The sequence below is a fragment of the Sciurus vulgaris genome (assembly GCF_902686455.1).
Source record: "Sciurus vulgaris genome assembly, chromosome: 6".
Taxonomy (NCBI): domain Eukaryota; kingdom Metazoa; phylum Chordata; class Mammalia; order Rodentia; family Sciuridae; genus Sciurus; species Sciurus vulgaris.
In genome coordinates, this window is record NC_136466.1 from 126592031 (window position 1) to 126606251 (window position 14221).

Consider the following 14221-nt stretch of genomic DNA (forward strand, 5'->3'; position numbering starts at 1 on the left):
GCACTATAATGCTCTAATGACAACTACTTTGCCCCTTAATTTTCCTGACGAAAAAATTGAGGACCAGTAATTGCTCAAGGTCAAGCTGACTGAGCTGCAATTGGAACCCGGGTCTCCTGACCTGCTCTTGAAACAGTTCAGAAAGCAGCTGAGTCGGGTGGTTGTTTTGAGCTGAAGCCATGTGAGACTAGAGAGTTTCGACAGAGCTTTGCTTCAGAGGATGTGAAACTACACTAACCTCATGTGACAAGAAATCCTCGGAGGCCTTGGTGTGGAGCCAGCAGAGGAAGTCTGACACGGCTTCTGGTTACCAGCTCCACCTCTGAACCCACTGGCCCTGGGTGACTTATGCTGAGCTTTCTGATCTGCAGTAAAATGAGACACGGGGCGCAGAAAGCTTTTCTACACCATGTACACAAGGCAGGGCAATGCCAAAAGGGTAAAATAGAAAAGCACAGAAAAGACACCTTCAGACACACAGCTCTCCCATAGCACAGGGCCTGGGCTGTAAATAAAACACCCCAGGAGGGAGGGATGGTGTGGTTACAGACAGCCTTTGTCTCCTGAGTGCACGTTCCAATTCAGCCCAGGATGACAATGACCTTGTGGTTCCTGCCTGCCAGCTGTTGGCTGGCTTTTGTGAAAGTCCCCGATCTTTGGGCCAACGCTTAGCGGGCAGGTATCCATATCGTGAAGCCAACTGGCACTGCTGGCACCTTTGTTGATGGACTGAGGAGTGACTGGGAACCCAGGCTGACGGTCCACTTTTGCTACCAGCTGGTGGGTGGGAGCCCTCAGGCAGGTGCCCTGCGGGGAGAGAGGGCTTGTGTTGCCATGGTAACTGATCAGAAAAGGAGGTTTCTTCTTCAAGGTCAGTTTGATCTCTTTTCTGCCAGGGGATGTTTGTGAGGAAGAAATGAATCTGTGGCAGCTCGGCAGGCATGTAGGTCAATGTATGCCTCATCTGTTTTGATCGTTACCTCTAATTGGAACTAATATTAGTGTCACCCGCTAGGCAAATCGCTAGGTTGGTGAATCTCTTGAGGGATGTTGTTGTGGACAAAGATCAGGTCATCAGAGAAGACCCAGAGGAGACGTTCCAGTGTAAACCAAGCAGAGCTGGACAAAGAACCTAAAAGGCAGACAGTCAGGTTGGACGGGTTCTTTGGGCTATTCCGGGATACAGAGATTAGTGCTGACTGTTTGAGGCGTGTCACCCTAGATGTCCTTTGGCCAAACTGTCCTGAGTGCAGGAGTGAAGGGACCCTTGTCAGCCTGCTGGGGCCTTGCACAGTTGCCACAATGAGTCCATTGTAAAGAGGCAAGCTTTCCTTATCACCGGCGTCCTCTGCAAACCTTCCACGCAGCCTTTACCTTGGGCAGATACATTTTCTGGCTCTGATTTAAAAGTCCAACTTCTTGAAATTAATATTTCTGTATCTCACTATGATAGAAGCTGCTCTGACTCAGGTTATTGGGTTGGGTATCAGTAATTTTTCCATTTAGCCTCCTTTGTGTGTATTCATATAATGAGCTCCTTTCTCATGCCCTGGGTTTTCTTTTGGGAGAAATAATAGCATTGGATTAATGCAGGGGCTTCTGAACCCCCACAAAACTTTTACTCTGTTCTGCCTACTGGGATCTTACAAAATTATTTAGATGGGATGGTACCCTTACTTGGGGAAATATTAGTTCTTCTGGATAAACTCTAGACAACTTGCCTGTAAGTATAACCATGGACATAGGCCTCAGCAGCCTAACATGTAAAATGAAAAGATGAGATTAAATGATTTCTCAGACCTTTGTCAGCTGCTTTTCTAAGATTGGATTTTTACCTAAAAAAAAAAAAAAAAAAAAAAAAAGTTCTGAATAGATCAAACAATGAACAGGCTAAAGTTACAAAGCTTTGCACTGGATCTTGGTATTCAGTAAATATTTAGAATTCATCTGCAAAGCTGGGACACTGAGGATGCAGAGACAGATAAGACACCATTTTCTATCCCAATGAGGGAGGGGTAGTTAAAAAAATAATTTGTAAAATTGGCAGGAGTTTTAAGGAAAAGCAGTGCTTGGAGAAGAATTTATCTTTTGGTTTGGAAGAATTCCTTAATGGGCACATTTAATGTAGAAAGATGAGTCCCTTCATCCAACCCCTCCCTGGCATGGCCAGGACTAAGGTGAATGGAGTGAGGCACTTACCTTGGTACAGAAATAGAGAGATGCCAAGGAATGTAGTGATCAGCTGGGTGCAGTGGAACAAGCCTGTAATCCCAGCAACTCAGGAGACTGAGGCAGGAGAATCACAAGTTCAAAGCCAGCCTCAGCAACTTAGTAAGGTCCTAAGCAACTTAGTGAGAGTCTATCTCAAAATAAAAAATAAAAGGTCTGAGCCCCTGGGTTCAACCCCTGGTACCAAAAAAAAAAAAAAAAAAAAAAAAAAAAACAGAAAGAAAGAAAGAAATGTAGTGATCTAAATAAACAGTGTTATATTCTAATATTTTTAAAAATTAGAATTAATGAAAGACAACCATGATGAACAAAGTACAAAAATTTTAAACAAAGAGAGAATCTGATGCTTCATGGGTATGACTTTGCCTCACTTTCCTCACCATAACCCTGGCCCTGATTTCGATAAAAACTTTATTTATAGCATTTTTCAAAATGATTAGAAAAAATCTTTTGTATTAAAATATAAGATAGCCAAAGGTTTAGGCAAAGAAGAGAGTAAAAAAATTTCAATTTTAGAGGGTGTCATTAGAGGAGAATGTGAAGTCCCTTGAAGAGGATGGGTTTCCCAGAAAATGGTGGTGAGCATAATTGAGAAATTCTTAATTGTACAGACTTGCTTAATGAATATTTATGAAAGAGAAGTCTAATAAATGTTTTGAAGATGTTCCTCATTCTGTGTTGTAGTAAATTTACCTCCTTCATTCCTTACCCTTCAATTACAAGTCTGACACAGACGATAACACTTGAATTCATGCTGATTTGGGAAAAAGAAAGGAAGAAGGGTATTATCCAGCGTGGAAGGAAGTGGGCTAGAGAGAGGGGAGGAAAGATGGAGGTCCCAGGTGGGAGGTGGCAAAGAGAGGCTCATGAGAAGCCTCAACCCCAAACACTTCAAAGAGAAGGAGGAGGCTGGCAGGAGGGTGTGAACGTTGTGCAGGGCTTAGGATGCAGCCTGGACCTCCATTTGTTTTGCAGTATTAAAGGAAAGAGAGGCCCCAGGCAACAGGCGCTTGGACCATGCCCGTCAATCAATAGCCATGGTACAGCACTGTGCTGGATCTCTGGTTAGCCCTCCAGTTCACTTACTACCCTTCCCTTCTTTCTTGCCTTGGAGGTGGCCCTGAATGGACCAAATCAAAGGGCTTCCCTGCCCCCTGCTTCCCCAGGGGTGGAAGAAGTTAGGAGAGTGAAATTCCCAGGGTTTCCATGAGCCCTTCCTGAGTGTTTACAGGAAACAGCTTCTTATGGACAGGAATTAGCAAAAGTGATGCCTCAATTAATTGTTTTGTTGTTCTGTAACTAACTAATTTCCTGACCTTCAGTGTAAGTCCTATACAATGTGGTTTTATGTCACAGTGCCTTGCAGAGGTGAGGGGACAAGAAGAGAGCACACGTGGAGAAAGGGCTGTGAGGATGGCCAAGAGGAACAGGGCTGATGAGGAGCAGCCAGGAGCAGGGTGTGGAGGATGAGCCTCTGAGACATTGAGATGGGCGCCAGACTTCCTGCAGTCCCAATAATTAGACTTAGCTACTCAGGGAAAGAGTGAACCTTGAAACCTGAAGGACTCAGGTGATAAAAAGGGAAAACAAAGGAAATGATGAATGTGGAGATGCTGTACGAGAAGGATTTGGTGACTTGTGTGGGAAAGTGATGGGCATTAGAACTGGACAACAGAAGTAATATATTATCAGCACCGTTCCTGCAAAATGATGAGGTGACTGCATCAGAATTTGAACAAGCATTTTGGAAAGAGAGAGGCTAACTCGGGATGGCTTATCTAGCTCTGTTTTTGTTGTTTGGAGACAGGGACTTGCTGTGTTATCCAAGCTGACCTTGAACTCCTGGGTTTGAGTGATCCCCCTGCCCCCAGGCTTCTGAGTAGCTGGGACCACAGGCATGCGCCTGTGCACCCACTTGGAAGTCTTCTTTTACAAGGCTGGGATATGGCAAGGTAAGCTATGATCCAACTTCTTATTTTAATAGGGTCTCCTAGGAAAAGAATTAATATTGTGAGGGGCTTGAATTCCAGGAGTGATAGAATTATTTTGGCTTCCCTGTTCATTTGTCCCACAATTAGTCTAGTTCAAAATCTGAACTTAGTTTGAGACTTTTTTAAAAGTGACATTAAAACACCCAAATAATAAATAAGTGACTTATTTATTCTCCTGTTATTATTCAATCCATTTTTCAGCTCACACTCAACTCCTGTTAGTCATGAAGCTAGGGAATGGTTCAGTAAAAACATGAGTGAGCCACACTTGAATTTTTCACATGACTAGTCAAAAGGGGTTTATTGGAACTGGGAAGCTTCTGCCCTGAGAGCTTCCTTGACTAAATATTCAAATCTGCTTTGGAAGAACTTGGACTTAAGCTAGTTTGTACAAATATTTATAGAACAACTTTATTTTCCCTGGAAAATGAAAATAAAATACCTCTTTGGGTAGGATTTAGAGAATCCAGTGAAACACAGGGCTAAAGTTTAGATGTGGATTTGATTATCATATTGATTGGATAGGCTTTGATTTTGGATGTGTCATAAAAAGAAGCAAGGTAGGATGTTGTCAAGAAGGTTGTCTTAATTAAAAAAAATATTTAAAAGTCAGAAACCCATCACTTAATGCACAAGAGGCTGTGGCCTCTACACCCATAGGATCTTATATATGCATAGTATGAAAAAGTACTGAACACTCCTATCTAATGTCAACTTAAGGGAAATGTAAAAATACTGCCTTATATCCAATAATAAGGTGTTCTTTTATGTGAGTTGTACTTGGGTTGGGAAGTAGGATTGGACGCTCCCATGTCTGTGTTGTATTGACATGGTTTTGAAATGACATTGCAATGTGTCTGACAGTGGGTTTCAGGTCTCTGTATCTGGGCTTCTCAGTCTGGCCTTCACTTTTATCAACAATATGAATGAAAATATAAAATAAAAATTAGGGTGTTTGTAAATTACATACATTTGGGAGGTTTTATTAACTGAATCCATATTCTTAGAAGTAAGTGCTCTACATGTTGGATTGACTGACTCCAGGAGGATGAAGCTAAATAAGAAATACATATTAGGTCTTAGATTAAAATAACCAATTAACTGGAAATAACTGGCTTAACGGAAGTTCATGTGAAAAGTCTCATGAGTTTTTTACCAAGGAAGTTCAGTGGGAGTCCAGAGTCACCTGATGAACATCAAGTCTCAGAATGCATTCAAAGAATTCTATCGAGGTGGCGATGGATCAGTACTTTAACCCTGGCCAAGCCTCAGCTGAATTTCATATCTCTAAAAAGGTCCAAGGCAAATAAATCAGTTAACCAGGTGGTTAAAAATCATGTAACTATACTGTGCATAGAATTGTCAAAGGATTGCAAGAACCATGCTTTAACCCAAATAGATGAGAGAATAATGGGGGAACTTTAGTATATGTAGATGGAAATGAGAGGGAGGGAGGTATGAAAAATGGTGGAATGAGACAGACATCATTACCCTATGTACATGTACGATTACACGAATGGTATGAATCTACATTGTGCACAACGATAGAAATGAAATTATGTACCCCATTTGTGTAAAATGAATCAAAATTCAGTCTGTAAAAAATTAAAAGCTAAATAAAAAAAAAAAAAAAAAAAAAAAAAAAAGGAAATGTCCAGGAGGAGGCATGAGATGAGTGTTTTCTATGTGGAAATTTTTATCCGAAGAGTTGAGCATTTCATGGAATTAGAGTATACATCACTAGGAAAGATCAGAATCAGTGGGTGGGTATTGTTGAGGAGTTGATTCAAGGAAGAATTCTCTAGCAAATAAGATTAGTTCAAAAATAGGATGGGCTGGCATGGGAGCTGAAGAGTTCCCAGATCCTGAAGAATGAGGCCAGATACCAACATTCTGGCAAGGAGGTTGTGGAGGGAATCCGGTCTGAAGTTGTATCAGATCCCCCTTCAGATTCTGTCAAGTGCACAGTAGGCAGTTTGTCTCTGGAGCTCCCCTTCTCTCTTTTATCCTAGTTGTTACTCTGGGAAGACAGGAACAACCACACAGCACCCTAATATTAATCACTTATAAGGCCCAATATCTGCAGACCAGGAGTATTTACACTTGAGTAAATTTCCACCACATAGACATACTTCTAGCCATGCTGATGTCGCAATCTATGAACAGGGAATTTCCACAAGAATGGGAGATTTTCACGTGCAATAACTGCTGGAGGGAGAGATCTGGGCGGGGGTTAACCTGCATCTCTTAAATGAAAACACATTGGGAAACCTCTGTATCCTATGGAAGTAGAAAGTCAGGGGCGATTTGTCCTGACCTGTCTGTTCTGGACACTATGATGGCCTCTTTCTGGGGCAATAGGAACCGTCACCTGATGGGTACCAGAGAAATAGAATACATCAGTACCTATTGTTTGGTCTGTGTAGACTGTGGCCTTGGTGTTTGATGAGAACTTTGTGACTGCCACTTTCCACTCTTGGTCACTTTATGTCACAGAAGAAGAGGGCGATGAAGATGGAATATTTGGATATGGCTGCAATCATAAACTCTCAGCCTTAGAGGAAGGTGATCATTCTTCCTTTCTCTTCCGAGCCAGCAAGGAAGATGGCACAGGCAGGGTGTCCGAGCTGCAGGAAGGCAGGATACCAGATATCTGGGAGGTGAACCGTCACTACCCCAGGAGATGGGAGGAAGGAGAGAACTGAGGAGTGTTTTTCTCTTTCATCCAGGAGGCCCCTGGGCATCCCTTTCTGAATCCGGTATCCCTCCTGTTGGTTTCTTTGCAGGGATGTGCAGGGCCTTGTGGAGTTCCTGAGGAATCCTGCAGCTGTTGGGGCCTCGGAGGAGATGGGCAGTATGTCTCCCGGTCCTTGTTAGTCCCACAAATAGCCCATTGAGGGGATCAGGAGAAGGGAGAGGCATCCAGGACTGCCCCTGAGGTCCCTCAATGGGGGCACTGTTCAGGCTTGGGTGGTGGCCAGCCCGGACCCCATGCTGGTTGTTAAAGCCTCATTCTTCCCAAGGAGGTGGCTGGAAAGGCAGCGAGCAGCTGAGGCTCCAGAGAAGGTACTTCTCTTGTTCCTCACAGGCCTGGCTGACAAACGAGAGGAAGCACTTCCTTTTTAATTATTTTCTGTTGTTCGTTACATTTACATCCCAACCGTTTTCCCTTCTGCCCTCTCTTGTCGTACTATCCAAGACCCAAAATGGACGGGTTTCCCCTTCCTTTCCCCAATCTCAATGGAGACTCAGAAAGGGTGTCAAATTTTTCTGTTTGGTACCAGTCTCTTGGGCAGCCCACCCCAGAGGCACCTGGAGATGGCTGCAGTTTTGCTGTTGCTCTTGAAGGGTTTCAAGTCTCTTTCAAAGTGAAGAGTGAGGTTTTAGATGCCCACTGTGAGAACATCTGCTGTTCTTCCTGCCCACCACACACACTTCAGTTTTCCTTCGAGGGCCACTTGTTAACACACCCAGCCCATGGGCTTGATAGGACCCATGGAGACCCCCTGGTTTTAAAGCTGTGAAGGTGGGCAAGACATGTGAATAGAAGTGCATCTTCTATTCATCTGACCTTGGATGGGGAGTGGTTGGGACCAGACTGGGCCAAGGCAGTCAGTCCTGAAATATTTAAAGTATTGAGAAAAAAGACTTTCTTTTTACTGGAGTTGCCAAATAGGTATGTTATAAGTTGGAAGTGGTGGTAATCACCTTTGCTACTGCATGGGAAGAGTCAGTGTGAGAATGTAGGCCTCAGGGGAAAACTGAGCCAAAGTGACAGACCCCTGATGACTCAGGGTGTAGCCTGGATCCAGCTATACCTGAAACCAGAACTGTGATCTTTCTGTTATGCTGGTCAGTACATTCCTTTTTATTCCTTTATCTCATTTGAGCTGGAGTTTTGTTAGTTGCAATGGAAACTAACTAGTATCTCTGAGTGATATCAGAGAAGTTAATTTATTTTCTGCTTCCTCCCGTCTGCTCAAGTTACTCCTATTCAATTCCCGCTACTCTCATTCAGCCTTGATTTAAAAATAGGATTCATCCGCTTGGTTCCTCTCTGACTGGACTGGGCTCTGCTGTCCTTCATTCCTGCATCTTGGATCTGTGGTAAGAGTCTCAGCCTTGCTCATTCATCTAGCTTCATTCACTCTGTGTCTACTGTGTGCCATGAAGTGGCCCTAAGCAGATCACAGCCAAGCAGAGAGACACTGATATAAGAGTAAAAGAAACATGGCAGACACCAGGACGAGAATCTGCTTCTGCTCCTACGGGGCCACAGAGTCCATGGAGGGTATGGCCAGTTTTTTATCAAGATGAAGAAAAGGAGGGTTTGCCACAGAGGAGGCAATGCTTGAGCTGTATCTTCAAGAATTCATACAAGTTTTCTGCTATGAAAGAAAGAAAGAAAGAAAGAAAGAAAGAAAGAAAGAAAGAAAGAAAGAAAGAAAGAAAGAAAGAAAGAGAGAAAGAGAGAAAGAAAGAAAGAAAGAAAGAGAGAAAGAGAGAAAGAAAGAAAGAGAAAGAGAGAAAGAAAGAAAGAAAGAAAGAAAGAGAAAGAAAGAAAGAAAAAAAGAGCGAGAGTAGATCAATCCAGCCTATGAGAAGAAGGTCACTGTGGGCCATTGTCTGACATATAAACCTATCTGTCGACTGCAGGATAGAGAGGAGGTACAGCCTGGTGTAGTCAGCACATACCTGACTGGTGTGCTGTGCTGTGTAGAGCACAGAAATCTGTGGTTATACTTGGTCCCTCCTTTCTCCCTTTCCATTACTCAGAATATATATACAGGTGTTAGTCAGTCATGGTAGGTAGATCGCACTCCATGTCTGGTCAGCAGGCTTGTGGGTATAAGTCAGTTGTGCGGGGATCCCTGGATCAGTAGCAGCAACATCTTTTTCTCTGTTTCAAAGTGAGAATTGTATACCCTTGAAGTAATTCTGTCTGGTGGGGGGCCACCTTGATTCCTTTTCAGCTGTTCTAGTATTTTGTAAATACTCTATGCCTATACTAAATTCCATTTGCTTTGAATTACCTGGAGGATTTTGTTGTCTGTAGTAAGCCCTTATGGGTACAGACTATTAATTGTGTTTTTTAAATTTTTCTGTATTTTATGATGATTTAGCATCTTAAAAAGTTTGCTTTTCAGGAAGAGACTGTCTGCCAGGGCTAGATAGTTGTAGAGATAGTAAAAATCTCAGCCTTCATATATAAACCAACAATAGACCCACCATTTCTATATCCCAATTGCTCCCCTTTGACTCTTACACATCAAACCAGTATTTCTCCTGCCCTAAATCATCTTAGGGCCAGTTATCAGGCAATTAGAGACTACCCCTAGATTCCAAGGCCTGATGGAATTATGCAAACCAGCCATTCCTAAAGTGTTCCCTCTGCCTTCCCTTGTTTATCCTTCAGAAACCCCAATAAAGTCTCCAGCCTAGGCTTGCCCTTCCTTGCTTCTGTTCTCTCTCCTGACCAAACCTGGCCTAGTGCTTCCCATGCAACTCCAAAGGGTGTGGCATGCCTCTTTCTCTAAAGAAATGCAGATAATAAAAAATATCTTTCAAGAACATTAGCCTTTCCGGGCCATTGCCTGATCACCTTGATAAATTTAAATCCCATGGGTTTGACCATTGAGACAACCACTGAGACCCCAATGTGAGGTGTGTCAAAGTCAAGTAGTTGCTAATCTTGTTTTCCATTTTGAGCCTAATGCCAAACATAGTGGTGGGCTGTTAAAGGCATTTAGTGAACAGTTTTGAGCAAGTGCATGAAAAGTGCATGCACATTTGCTTTTATGTTTGTGTTTACATATAGTTAAAAAATTAAAAAGAAGCTGTTAAGTCTGCATGTGGTTTTCAGGGGCAACCTTATGTGTGATGTGTTATGTTGTCTTAGGTTAGCGTTCACAGTGGGCTAGACCTGATGGAGAAGAAGAAAACTTGATGAAAATGAACTGGTTCTTGTGGCTAAGTAGAAATTGGATGGACAAAGCTCCATGGGACATTCTAGGTATCAGTCTCCATTGCCACTGTCTCTGCATACTGGTGTGGTCACTCCTGAAATGAGGACTAAGTTCCCTTTGAAATGTGTATGGACTTAAAAGTGAAGGGGAAAGGTCTGGGCATGAAGTTCTTGGGTTTTGCCAAACCCTAATGTGTTTGGAGCCTTCCTCTGTCCCCTATGCCACAAAATTTCCCCTGTTCCCATCCCATACCCACATCAAGGATATTTCCAAATCTTCTGGGAAGCCACATAGTCAACAGGCAGATCTCTGATCCTGCTTCAGAGAAGCAAGGCAAGATCTGAGTTCAATCAGCTGAAGTTTCCATGGGGACCATTTGTCCAGAATGTCGTCTAATAGCCTCTGGTCTTGAAGGCTTGATGGACAAAGCTCTCTTTATTGTTCATGCGCTACAAGGGAAGTGATGTGACTGAGAACATCTTTACTTGCCAGCCCCAAGCAGATCAGTGTTATCAGAGACCACTAGGCTCATGAGTCCTTCTTTACGTGAGAACCAACAAAATCAATGCCATTTCCCATTTCATGGTTAAACTTAAAAAGTTTTTATTGGCTCTTTACAAGTGAACACCAGAAACTCTTGGAATTGTGTTAAATAAGTAAACAAGATTTTACCACAATTTGGAATTCTGATCTCAAATTGGCTGGATATCACCAAATTAATCAATCAGATAAGCAGTTTTGTTATGTGGATGTGAGTGACAGCAAGGGCCTACAGAAACTTGACAAAGATACAAAATCTGTTCTCACACCACATTCAGGGTGAAAAAGGTGTGTGTGTGGAGGGGGGTGCTGAGGCAGAAGCTCAACAACTTCTGAACATCTCAAAAGAAGGAACCATGCCTAAGAGAACACCTGGGAAAACTCATTCCTGATTGCTGGGCTATTCCTTTGTTCCCTTAGATGTCACCTGATTGATGTGAGTCCCCTTCCCCTTTTTAAACGAAGTCAAGTTTTGTCATTGAAGTTAGGAGATTCCTAATTTTAGGAAAGAAATATGAGAACCCACAGCTGTCATATTCAATATGCTAAGACCTTACTTCTTTGATGTCTAACGTACCTCTCCATTCTATTGGGCTAGTGGATTAAATATCTTAATCTCTCTAAGCTTGCATTTCCTCTTCTGTAAAGTCTTTAGGAGCTAGTTGTGAGGGTTAAATAAGGAAATGCTTGCATGTTGCTTGGTTCAGAGCCTGGCACAGAAGAGACCCTCACTACACTTACTATTATTATTGCTATTATTATTATGTATATAGCCATCAGTTCAAAAAATTGTGGACAAGTGAATTGCTGAGCCACACTGGACTAGAAATCATAATTCTTGAGACATCTCTTAGTCTCTGCCCTTGGTTTGTTGTGTAACTTCAGTTAATTGCATAAGTCTGGGAGTAAGGAAAGATGGAACTTGGCATGAATAGCTGGTCATATGATAAAGGCTTGGAGGGGATGTGGTTGACCAGAAGTTCACAGGACCCAGGTAGGTGGTTCACATGAACTAAAAGCACTCAGTCTAAGAGTACATAGGTCTGTAGGATCCATATGAGGGAGCTAATCGTTGAACCCATGTAGGAGTGCCAAGCTTTAAGAAGAATAGTGACAAAGTAGAGAACATTATAGAATGATAAATCTGGGATAGAGAGATAGATCTGGGGCATTGGGGAGGGGGTAACTGATTGAAGCTTCCAGAAAGTTGAGAGTTATTCTAGTGAGAGTTATTCTACGGTAAAATATAAGGCCACTGGGTGGAAGATTTGAGGAGGTGTTTTCAGTACTATTGTAGGTTGGGATGGGGGCATTAGAAACTTCTAGAAATTAGTAGTGGAATGGGATACCTTGTCATGCAGAGTCCTAGAACTGTTTAAGATAGATGAACTGGTTTCTAGGGATGCCAGGAAAAGTTCCTTCTCAGGACGATATGAATGGGACTGTGAGTATGGCCTTGTGAGTTGAAGGAAGATTTCCTGAAGAAAGAAAAATCCCCCATTAGGTCAACAAGGTTTGGGAGTGGGTGGGGAGAAGATGTGTGGGGAAGAAGAGAGCACGATGGGTGCTAAGAAAGGGAAGTAGTTTGTGTAGGCATGTAAGCATGAGGGGAGATCAAAGAGAGGAGGGCAGAGAGATTTGGGGGCTTTTATATTATCTTGAAGAGATAGGACCTTTCTCTGAATGGTGGGGTTGGGGTGGGGAAGGTTTAATTATTAAGTGACTGAGCAAGTACTCGAAGCCAAATGGATGTGATTCCAAGGTCTGTGCTTTGTTCCACTTCAGTGAAAACAAAATGAGTTCTCTTTTTGACAATATATCCAAACCTAGGCTCTTCAGAGGGGTAAATATTACTTATTCACTCTCCAGATCACACTGCGGGGTGCTGGCCATGAGCCATTCCTCGGGTAACCTGCTGCTCTAAGACCTCTTCCTCCCATTGACATCATCCAACCAGGGCAAACTGACACTCTTTTCCAGGAATTTGGGGTTGGGGTCCTGAGGCAGGTGATCTATCTTTCGATGTAGCTAAACACTTGGGAGCTCAAGGGTACAGGATGGAGAACAGAGAAAGCAACCACACAGAGAGAAGGATCCAGCAGGTTACCAGAAAGGGGAGACAGAGTCCTGCACAGGGCTCTGTTACAGCTGACTTTCCTAAGACCCCTATATCCTTATAACTTATTCCCTTTTTTGGTTTAAATTAACTGGAGTTAGTTTCCGTTACTTTGGAAGAAAGTGGAAAGAAATGGATTCATCAGAGTTCCTGAGAGGCTGAGTAAGGTAGGAAGGAGAATGGGAATGTACTTCCCAAGAGGCTGAAAATGTGGGGAGCAGGAGTTGAAGGTGGAACCCAGCTACCCTGCTCATAACTTCCCACAGAGTTACCACCCTCATGAAATTCTGAGTGGGCCTCAGTTTCCTGTAGAAGCAGAGAAGGAGATGGTGTCTGGTACTGGCACGGGTTCCATTGAAACATTGTAGGGTTGGGGGCTGCCGGGGGAGAAGGCAGCAGGGTAAAGGCAGAGGAAGGTGGGGACTGAGGGCCAGAAGAACCACAGGGAGGAGATGGACCTACCTTGAACTTCAGAAGTGTGGTTTAGGTCAAGTTCAGTCAATCCAAGAGACTGTAAAACTTCAAGCACACATCTGGTTTATAACTGAAAAATCAGTCTTAGGTGAGTAATATTGCAAAGTTCATTCTTTTTATTTTATTTTATTATTATAGAAGAAATGTATGAAGATATTCTTATGAAATCCCAGCTTATATACGGAATAAAAAGTAACTCTTCTTCAACCCCCAAATTCTCTGAGGAACCTGGCCAAGCCCTAAAGAGGCCAGTTCAGGATGAAAAGTTTTCTGCAGTAGGCAGCAGGTAAGACATGAGTGAAGGGCACTGTCTTCTCTCCCTGGGAATCCAGATCAATACCTGGGCCAGGGCTTTTTTTTTTTTTTTTTTTTTAGAATAAAATACAGGGAGTTCCCATAAACTACTCGCCCACACAAGCACAGCTTTCCTCATCAACATCTTTCATCAGAGTGGTACTTTTGTCCTGATTGATGATCCTACATTGACAGGTCATTAACACCCAGACACCATAGTTCACATCACAGTTCACCCCAATTCCTACCTCCCCCAGCCATACCCTACCACTTTAATTAATCCCATCAAGGATTAATCCATTGATTGGATTAAGACTTGCACAACCCACTCATTTCTCCTCTGACCCTTCCTGCACTGTCTCACATGTGAGCTTTTGGGGGACACCTCACATCCAGACCATAACACAAGTAAATGCTGATGTCTTATTTCAAGATTTGAGATTGTATTAGGGATCGCCAGAGAAACAGAACTGATGGCATCTATAAAGACAGAGAGAGGTTTATTATGCAAATTGGTTCCCACAATGATGGAGGCTGAAGAGTTCCATGATCTGCCATTGCAAACTGCAGAGGCAGGGGAGCCAGAGTGGTTCCACTCCTAGTTCTGAGGC